This window comes from Pinus tabuliformis, chromosome 5_2, assembly GCF_031772625.1.
Source record: "Pinus tabuliformis cultivar Carrire ecotype Pingquan chromosome 5_2, CPIR1, whole genome shotgun sequence".
NCBI lineage: Eukaryota > Viridiplantae > Streptophyta > Pinopsida > Pinales > Pinaceae > Pinus > Pinus tabuliformis.
This window is the reverse complement of record NC_142306.1, coordinates 149067623-149078499: the sequence shown is the minus strand read 5'-3', so window position 1 is coordinate 149078499 and position 10877 is coordinate 149067623. Positions and strand designations below refer to the sequence as shown.

At 40.2% G+C, this 10877-nt stretch overlaps 2 pseudogenes; both read right to left on the bottom strand.

The window, feature by feature from the left end:
* Positions 1–7979: 7979 nt before the first annotated feature.
* On the bottom strand, positions 7980–9319 carry LOC149157972 (isocitrate dehydrogenase [NAD] regulatory subunit 1, mitochondrial pseudogene; annotated as a pseudogene).
* A 306-nt stretch (positions 9320–9625) lies between these two features.
* On the bottom strand, positions 9626–10670 carry LOC149157971 (isocitrate dehydrogenase [NAD] regulatory subunit 1, mitochondrial pseudogene; annotated as a pseudogene).
* Positions 10671–10877: the final 207 nt, after the last annotated feature.

The window sequence follows — 10877 nt, the reverse complement described above, 5'->3', positions numbered from 1 at the left end:
ACATCTTTAGGCAATATTAATGAGACCTTGAAGTTGTTAACATATCCAATGTTATAACCAATTATTGCAGGACTGATTCCCATGCTACTTCTGGCACTCCTAAAGATTTCATATTTCTAACCACAACATTTGGAGACTCATAATAGAATTTTAATCTATGTAAGTGTTCTTCTCATAGGTCAAGGATATTTTCATGAAAATTTGAAACATATTAGTGTTCATATGTTCAACTAATCCAGGTTCGGGTGTGAAGAAGGGCCTTACCAAGACCTTTTACTTTCGTGATATGTTAAAATTTCTTTTAAAAGAACATTAACAAATACAGCTGCAGACTGTAAAGAAGAGGAACATAACAATCATCAACATATGAAAACAAAAGCCGTTGTTAACGGAGTTCATCCAGGAGGGACTACATCTCCGGGCCCCAGTCAAGGTGGTGTAGGCCGCTGCATTAGGTGTTGTCAATAAAAGTGATGTACACAGAGATGATATCTCGATCATACAAGGAATAATGCCCTCTCACAGGAGTGGCTCTAAGAGATGTTCCACAACTAGAACTCTCAATCAAAACTCCTATTAGTATGACACAAAACATGCATGGTGTGCATCCCGCCAACAAGACACAAAAGGGATGTCAAAGCAAAACACATGCACAATGACAACAAGTGTATCCCCAAAATATACAATAAGGAATCTCAATGTATAAAGTACGTCATATCAAGATTCCTCATAACATGATGCAAGGAATCATGACAACATGAAAATAAAGAAGATCCTGCATCAATATCAATCTAGGATCTACAACATAATGTAAAAGAAGAAATATATGAAATAATCATATACCTCACACCAACCACGGGCCATCTGAAGATGTGAATGAAGAAGTGGATAAAACAATCCACAGTGAACATTTGTTCACATTATCCATGCGCAGGCATAGTCCGCTACCAATGTGTCATGGCCTCACTACGAATGGCCATATGAAGAAGCGCTGCTCTGAAGCAACTGTCAAAGTGATGAAGCTTGTTGAAACACTGATCTCACAACATCAATATGCAAGAAGAATAAATGATCAATGAAGAATCCATCATAGGAAGAAGAATCGATCATGAAGAGGAATTGATCACAGAAGAATAATCGCTTATGAGTAGAGAAAATTGCTCTGGCTCTCAGCTTTTGTAGCCCTCAGGTACCTGGCCTCCAAGAACTCTGGTTATGTCACTGCGATCTTCCTGAACTTCAGGAACTGTCTCTCTATGGCTGTTTGCACTATAGATTAAACAAGCTTTGCTATGCTAGCTTCAATCTCTCTCTCGCATGCAGACTCTGAGCTTCGGTCATACTGCTCTTGCGCCTATTGTTTACACGGTCTCTCACCTTCCCCCCACTCCCTACATCCATTCTCTGGCATCATCAACAGGCTTTAGGCTCTCGGGCACTCTTTGGCATGCAACATATAGGCTCTCTCACCTTTTCTTCCTCTGTTACGTAGCCTTTTTCCTTTGGCACCCCCCTGCATCTCTGTTACCCATTGTGTTTTATAACACGTTTTTCGGACAAGGCAACACATAAAAATCATAGGTCTATTGCTTGTAATAGAAGCTATTTGTATAGAACAATCGGTGGGTGTGACAATCGTTATAAATAGGCCTTTTATCGTTTTACAACGATATGATAAAAACTTGGAAAAACATTGAAAACCATTGAAAAATCCGATAGTTCAGATTTCAAAATTTATAAAATCTAGCATATAAACTTATCGGGTCCAGGATATATCGCGAGTCGAGATTGCAGGTCACCGATCTCACCGATTAGATCTAGACCATTGATTGTTTCCAGATCGAACAGTCCAGATTAAATCGCATCTACCCTTGGTTTCGAGATCGTCGATCTCCCGATTAAATCTTGGCCATTGATCGATTTCCAGATCTGACGGTTGAGATTGCATCGCTATATCTCTATCGTTGTGGCTCGGGGTCTTTTTTCGATACATGGGCATGTGCCGACATCGATCACCGATTGTCGATCGTTCCAATTGCCGATATCAATGATCGCTAATCGCATCGCTGATATCAAAGGGTCCTGGTCATCGGCCTTTAGGTTCTGCCGATGCTGACATCGATGATTTAAAAGCGACGATATCATCGATTACATAACTTAACTCTCGGCCATCGACGATTTCCTACCCCCGATCCCGATTAGTCGGAGATCACTGATCGGGGGTTCCAAAGGCCCGCCTTAAGTCCGCCCTTTAGACTATGCCGATTGTGATTTGCCTCTTAAGGTTTAAAGTCTAATTTTTATGGAAATACCTCATTTTCTTAAGGATCAAGCTATCATTATTTTCATGATAACTTCATCATCCGAACTCAGATTGATGAACCGTTCGCACCTCCACGATCAGGAAGATGAGCTCTTAAATCTAGTCCTAATTCGACATCATTCTGATCACTTTGATTTTCAAGCGTTTCCATGCCAAGGTGTCTGAAGATCCACCTACATCAATCTTCCCCACTGAGGAGCTTTTGGTCCTCCAAAAGCATAAAAAGTAATCTGCACCTTTCTCTATACCATGTCTGCATCACAAATGTCCTGAAAAGGTTTGGATTCCCTCTCCTTCAACTTTGTTTTTAGGAGCCTTAATCGACAGATCGACACCTACTACATCTGCAACTTGTAGTAGATGGATTTGCAATTACATGCTTTAAATAACATGACCAAACTACAGACCCAACTGTCCCCTACTTGCCATGAGTTTATAACACATACTCAGTGGGCAAGTTTACAATAAGACAGACGTAATACTCCAGATATGACAACAAGGCCAACTCATCATGGTTGCTTCAAAAAGTGATGGAAAACACATCATCCTGCAACACATGTTTTACATAGATAAGGCCAAACACTATTGTTTCAACATGTGAGGGAAACATAACATCACTTTCAGAGTTTTAACATGAAACTCAAAATATGACTCAAAACATGACCATACATCATTGTTGTTATCTACGTGATGGAAACACATCATCACGTTTACATTTTAAAATGCAACAAGTGATTTACAAAAGAATGACCATGAAATGACAACATGTCCAGAAACCATTTCTCACTTATCTTTGTGAACGGGTCACCTCCTTGAGGTGGTTTTGCTTGTCGAGCAACTGCATTTCCTAGTTCACGCACCGACGCTTTGCCTTTCAGGTGTTGCTTCGGATGGAGCTTCTAGCAAGTGGCTCTCTAATGGTCATTTCTGTCGCAATGACTGCAGTATGTTTTCTTCCTCCATACCTTCTTAATCTATTTCTTTTCATGCTGTCAAGAGGGTTTTTCATGCCTCATGAGTACTGCCATTCTTTTCCAACACTTGGAAAAGGTATGGTTAGGTAAACCACAAAAGGTGCATGTCTTTTGATGCCTTAATCTTCATTATTAACAACATGATCATAATCAAAATGAACATTTGAAGATCGAAAGTGATTATACCTTCCTTTGTTATTTCTGATGGTAGTATGGCGATGAGAGCTTGCCTCAGCTCTCTTTCTGAAATGGAAACTGCCATGGGATGATGAGGATGCTTTCCCATTATTCTCTCTCCTCGACGATGTCTCGGACGACTCTGACACCTTTGAGCACTCTCCTTTATTTTACCTTGAGCCTGAAAATCGAGGTTCATGCATAACCTCCAAAAGTTGAGTGATGCCTTGGTTATTAGCACCAAGTTCTTTCTCCTCGTGCCTTGTCTTTGTAAGGAGCCTCATGTTTGCCCTATAATCAGGATCTCCACATCTCCAACAGACATCATACTATCAGAAGATGAAATCGAAAGGAAATCAACATCTTTTACCTTCTCTTTCGATTTGGAAAGAACTGATGAAGACTGTTCATCATTCGTTGTTGGTGGATTGCATTCCCCAACTTCTTTCCTGACATACCCAAGTCCTACTTGACATGGTAGTTCCTCTACTTGGATGGGATTGAAAATGCCTTTGCCATTAATGCCCAAGCCATTTCCTTCATATCCCATTCTCTTCAATAGTTTGGAGCCAATTCTTGTGGTATGATTTTCAAACACAGCGAAATCCTCATTGGGAGATATACATGAAGATGGAGAACTACATTTTACCTCACATGGGTCTCGCTGCAGCTTTTCCAAAACCTCGTCCTTTGTTTGCATCTGTAGTAGCAAACTCTGCTTCTCCTTTTTCTCTTCATGTAGACGCATCTTTAATTCATCATTCTCTATTTGAAGATTATGTCTATCTTGCTTCAGTTCTTTCATGGCCTCTTCTACGGCTTTCAACTGAAGCTATAATCTCTCCTTTTCCTCTGTTTCTTTCTGTAGAGTTTCATACACAATTTCCACTTTATTCGAGATGTCAAGCATGGTCTCGCACATGGCTCTCTTATCCTATGTGATTGCACATTCCATTGTTCACGCTGCAATCCACATCAACGTTAAGACCTGCTCTAATACCACTTGATCAAGGTCTGAGTGTGAAGAAGTACCTTACCAAGACCATTTTACTTTCATGATGTGTTAAAATTTACATTTTAAGAGAACATTAAGGAATACAAGTGCACGCGGAAAAGAATAGGAACATAACAATCATTAGCATATGAAAACAAAAGCCATTGTTAACGGAGTTTGTCCAGGAGGGACTACGTCTCCAGGCCCTAGTCAAGGTGGTGTAGGCTGCTGCATTAGGTGCTGTCAATAAAAGTGATGTACATAGAGATGATATCTCGATCATACAAGGAAGAATGCCCTCTTACAGGAGTGGCTTAAGAGATGTTCAACAACTAGAAATCTCAATCAAAACTCCTACCAGTATGACACACAACATGCATGGTGCGCATCCCACCAACAAGGCACAAAAGGGATGTCAAAACAAAACACATGCACAACGACAACAAGAGTACCCCAGAAAAATACACTAAGGGATCTCAAAGTATAAAGTACATCATATGAAGATTCCTCATAACATGAAGCAAGGAATCATTACAACATGAAAATAAAGAAGATCCTGCATCAATATTAATCTAGGATCTGCACCATAATGTAAAAGAAGAAATATATGAAATAATCATATACCTCACACCAATCACAGGCCATCTAAAGATGTGAATGAAGAAGTGGATAAAGTGATCCACAGTGAACATTTGTTCACATTATCCGTGCACAGGCACAATCCACTACCAATTGTCATGGCCTCACTACGAATGGGCATATGAAGAAATGCTGCTCTCAAGCAACTGTTAAAGTGTTGAAGCTTGCTAAAACACTGATCTCACAACATCAATATGAAAGAAGAATAAATGATCAAAGAAGAATCCATCAAGGAAGCATTAATCAACAGATGAATCAATCACAAGAATCAATCAAAGAGGCATTGATCCAAGATCAAGAAGAATCAATCACAGGAAGAAGAATCTATCATGAAGAGGAATTGATCACAAAAGAATAATCGCTTATGAAGAGAGAAAACTACTTTGGCTCTCAGCGTCTGTAGCCCTCGGCTACCTGGCCTCCAAGTGCTCTGGTTATGTCGCTACGATCTACCTGAACTTCATTCATTGTCTCTCTATGGATTTTTGCGCTATAGACTAAACAGGCTCTGCTACGTTGGCTTCAAGCTCTCTCTGGCATGCAGGCTCTCAGCTTCGGTCATACTACTCTCGCGCCCATTGTTTACATGGTCTCTCGCCTTCCCCAGCTCTCTGCATCCATTCTCTGGCATCATTAACAGGCTTTAGGCTCTCGAGCGCTCTCTGGCATGCAGTGTACAATCTCTCTTGCCCTTTCTTCCTCTGTTACGCAGCCTTTTTCCTTTGGCACCCCCCTGCATCTTTGTTACCCATCGTGTTTTATAACACGTTTTTGGGACAAGGCAACGCATAAAAATCGGAGGTCTATTGCTTGTAATAGAAGTCGTTTGTATAGAACAATCGGTGGGCACAACAACCGTTATAAATAGGCCTTTTATCATTTTACAACGATATGACAAAAACCTGGAAAAACACTGAAAATCATTGAAAAATCTGATAGTTCGGATTTCAAAATTTATAAAATCGAGCCTATAAACTTATCGGGTCCGGGATATATCGCAAGTTGGGATCGCAGGTCACCGAACGTCGATCGCCGATCTTGCTGATTAGATTTGGACCATTGATTGTTTCCGGATCGGACGGTCCAGATTAAATCGCATTGCCGCTTAGTATCGGGATCATCGATCTTCCAATTAAATCCTAGCCATTGATCGGTTTCCGGATCCGACGGCTAAGATTGCATCACTATATCACTATCACTGAGGCCCGGGGTCTTTCGTTGATACATGGGCATGTGCCGACACTAATCACCGAACACTGATCATTTTGATCGCCGATATCGGCGATCGCTAATCGCATCGCTGATATCCAAGTGTCCTAGTCCTTGGCCTTTTGGTTCTGCCAACGTTGATCCACCGATGCCAACATCACTGATTTAAAAGCGCTGATATTAGCGATTACATAACTTAACTCTCTGCCATCGTCGACTGCCTTCCCCCGATCCCAATTAGTTGGAGATCACTGATCGGGGGTTCCAAAGGCCCGCCTTAACTCTACCCTTTAGACTATGTCGATTGTGATTTGCCTCTTAAGGCTTAAAACCCAATTTTTATGGAAAAACCTCATTTTCTTAAGGATCAAGTTGTCCTTCGTTTCGCAATAACTTCATCATCCGGACTCGGATTGACGAACCGTTCACACCTCCACAATCAGGAAGATGAGCTCTTTGATCTGGTCCTGATTCGACATCATTCTGATCACTTTGATTTTCGAGCATTTCGATGCCAAGGTGTCTGAAGATCCACTTGGATCATCAACCAATAAAATTATGTATTATTGAGGTGTTTTTCATAAATTCAATTACCTAGATAGATGCATAATTTGAAATAGACAATTCCAATTTAATTGATATGAGCATGAATTAGTTTTCTTTTTGGAAATGTTTTCTTATGCATGCATGTATGCAAGAGACAAACATATGCACCATTATCCACTAGTTTATCCATAACATGCAAATTTTGTTGCACTTCATTCACACAACCCTATTTACAAAGCGTTGTAACATTATTAAGAGCTTTTGGGTTGGATCTAGACTTGTTTTTTAGCAGCAATGATAAGAAAATAAAAAAACAGTAAAAAATAGGTTGTTGAGATGGTGAGTGCACAAGAAAAGGAGCCAAGCATTATGCAATTTGAGATTATGATCAAAATGCATGTTAATGCTGGGCTGATGAGGGTTTTGGGTTTTTCTGTGGCATGAGAGCTCAACTCTGTAATCCCAATATATTTTCATATGTTGCCATGATTCATTATTTCTTTGCGGTAGGAAATTTGGACTCTACTTGGAATATTTGGGAGGAAATGTCAAGGAACGTTGCACTGCCTCGATTTTCAATGTTCTATTCAATGGTTTGGCGAAGACTAGGGAAATTATGAGGGTTCTTTCTCTATTTGACATAATTGAAATGGTTAAGTGTGAACTTCATGCATCTAACTATGATCATATTGTTCCCTACACGGTTGATTATGGAAAAAATAAAGATGCTTGTAATCTCTTTCGTTAGATGAAGGACAAGTTGTGGGTAACTAGTGTTCTTGTTTATACTTCCCTAATCAACAATCATTGAAAGATTGTTGAAATCAATATTCATCTTGCACTTGTGTAAGATTCCCTTATAATATAGGTATTCTTTCCAACACAAGCCTGAAACTTGAAAGAATGCAACAAGAATTTGTATTAAAATGATCTCCCTTGTTCAAATTTATCTTGAATCTAAGCTAGATTAATCTAGCCATGAAAAATTAACAAATTTTAAAATTTTGGTGCTTCTCTAATGAAATCGAATTCTGGGGTCTCTTCGTTTTCAATATTTTTTACAAGTCCAACCTTGGGGCCTGTGGGTTATGGATCCACGAAACCCATCTGAGACTTCTCAGAGTCTCCTTAACATGACTGCGCAGCACTTTCCATTGTTCCAACCACAATGAAAAGCATCTCTCTGGCCTCCTTCGCATTCTTGGTGCAATTTCCACAGCCTTTTCGATTGCGCCAACTTTTCAATAACAGCATCTACCACCTCTTGAGTAGTACTATCCCCTCCAAGATCTTTTGTGCGGAATTTCCCTTCTTTGATGACGCCCATAACAGCTTGTTCCAACCGGTCTGCAAATGAAAGGAAACTGCAAACGCCGCAGCATCATTGCCGAAGATAATAATAATGCCACTGGGTTGGTTTTCTTCTTGACAACCAACCTTACATTCCCAACATTCCCAGCAGAGGCTCCTTGTTCAAAAACAGCATGGTCAGCACCAACATTTCCTCCCGGCATAACCCCAGTGCCACCTGCAATACCAGCCGCAGTATTTGCCACCAAATTACCATACAGATTTGGTGTAACCATAACATCAAATTGTTCAGGCTTTGAAACAAGTTGCATACAACAGTTATCAACAATGATCTCATTATACTTTATGCCAGGGCAGTTCTTTGCAACCTCACGGCAAGACTCCAAGAAAAGTCCATCAGCAAGCTTCATTATATTTGCCTTGTGCACTGCTGTCACCGTCCTCCGATTGTTGAGATAAGCATACTCAAAAGCATACTTTGCAATCCGCTCTGAACAAAACTTTGTTATCACCTTGAGGCTTTCGACCACACCAGGGATGACCTCGTGCTCCAGAAAAATAAAACAAAAACGCTGGCAACTAATTCAGTGAAAAAACATACACAGACACAAGTTCACATAAAACACTTTTTTTTATTATGTACAAACTCAGATTACAATTTTAAGGCATCTCAGCCTTAATCCAGATTTCTCCGGCAACTACATTTTTGCCCTCTCTCGTATGCACATGTTTTTCCTCTTTTTTTTCTCTCTTTCTCTCAGTTCTTATTATCCATACATTCAGTTTTTAACTGATTTTTAACTAAAATTAGTTCATTAGCCGAATCTTGCTCAAGGTTGGCCTGGCTGTCCATGTCGTTGTCCACTTGTCTTCTTCCTCTAATTTTTTTTCATTGAGAGTTCTGATGCTCCTGCATAAGACTCCCAAGGTACAAAAATTATGACCTCCTGGTCATATGCTCCCGAGGTACAAAATTATGACCTCCTGGTCATATGCGTTTCCTTAGCATTAGCAATTCTACCCACTGTTTCACTTCTTCAGTGGCACTACCTTCTGTGAGCTGCAACCAAACCTCTGCCATAACAAGTCCTCGCTGCTACCAGATGCCCTACCAAGCTTCTCTGCTGAGCTTAGTCCCCTTGGCATCTCTGCGGTTCTCTCCTCTCGAACCAATTGAGCACCCCCGCTCCAGGTTTGCTGCAATCTTCTCACCTTCACAAAATAAATTAAAAAAACTACGAGCTTACAAATCTTCAACAAACTGTACCTCTTCTTTCTTCGTACCTCTTCTTTCTTCGCATGCAAAAGAAACTCCTCTCTACAAGAAATCTTTTCCCGCACTGATACCATTTGATGAAAACAAATTTTGGGGTCTCTTCGTTTTCAATATTTTTTACAAGTCCAACCTTGGGACCTGTGGGTTATGGGTCCACGAAACCCATATCAAACTTCTCAGAGTCTCCTTAACATGACTGCGTAGCACTTTCCATTGTTCCAACCACAATGAAAGGCATCTCTCTGGCCTCCTTCGCGTTCTTGGCGCAATTTCCACAGCCTTTTCGATTGCGCCAACTTTTCAATAACAACATCTACCACCTCTTGAGTAGTACTATCCCCTCCAAGATCTTTTGTGCAAAATTTCCCTTCTTTGATGATGCCCATAGCAGCTTGTTCCAACCGGTCTGCAAATGAAAGGAAACTGCAAATGCCGCAGCATCATTGCCGAAGATAATAATAAAGCCACTGGGTTGGTTTTCTTCTTAACAACCAACGTTACATTCCCAACATTCCCAGTAGAGGCTCCTTGTTCAAAAATAGCATGGTCAGCACCAACATTTCCTCCCGACATAACCCTAGTGCCACCTGCAATACCAACCGCAGTATTTGCCACCAAATTACCATACAGATTTGGTGTAACCATAACATCAAATTGTTCAGGCTTTGAAACAAGTTGCATACAACAGTTATCAACAATGATCTCATTATACTTTATGCCAGGGCAGTTCTTTGCAACCTCACGGCAAGACTTCAAGAAAAGTCCATCAGCAAGCTTCATTATACATTATATTTGCCTTGTGCACTACTGTCACCCTCCTCCGATTGTTGAGATAAGCATACTTTGCAATCCGCTCTGAACAAAACATTGTTATCACCTTGAGGATTTCGACCACACCAGGGACAACCTCGTGCTCCAGAAAAATAAAACAAAAACGCTGGCAACTAGTTCAGTGAAAAAACATACACAGACACAAGTTCACATAAAACACTTTCTTTTTTTTATTATGTACAAACTCAGATTACAATTTTAAAGCATCTCAGCCTTAATCCAGATTGCTCCGGCAACTACATTTTTGCCCTCTCTCGTATGCACAGGTTTTTCCTCTTTTTTTTCTCTCTTTCTCTCAGTTCTTATTACCATACATTCAGTTTTTAACTGATTTTCAACTAAAATTAGTTCATTAACCGAATCTTGCTCAAGGTTGGCCTGGCTGTCCATGTCGTTGTCCACTTGTCTTCTTCCTCTAATTTTTTTTCATTGAGAGTTCTGATGCTCCTGCATCATTCTCCTCCATAACATTGTAACATATTTACAAGTATTCCAATCTTGCAAGTTCAATGTATCACCTTCGTTTACCACTTTCATTCTAATCAAACGCTTAACAAAATTACAAATATAGTTACTATCCCACTAATTACAATTCCT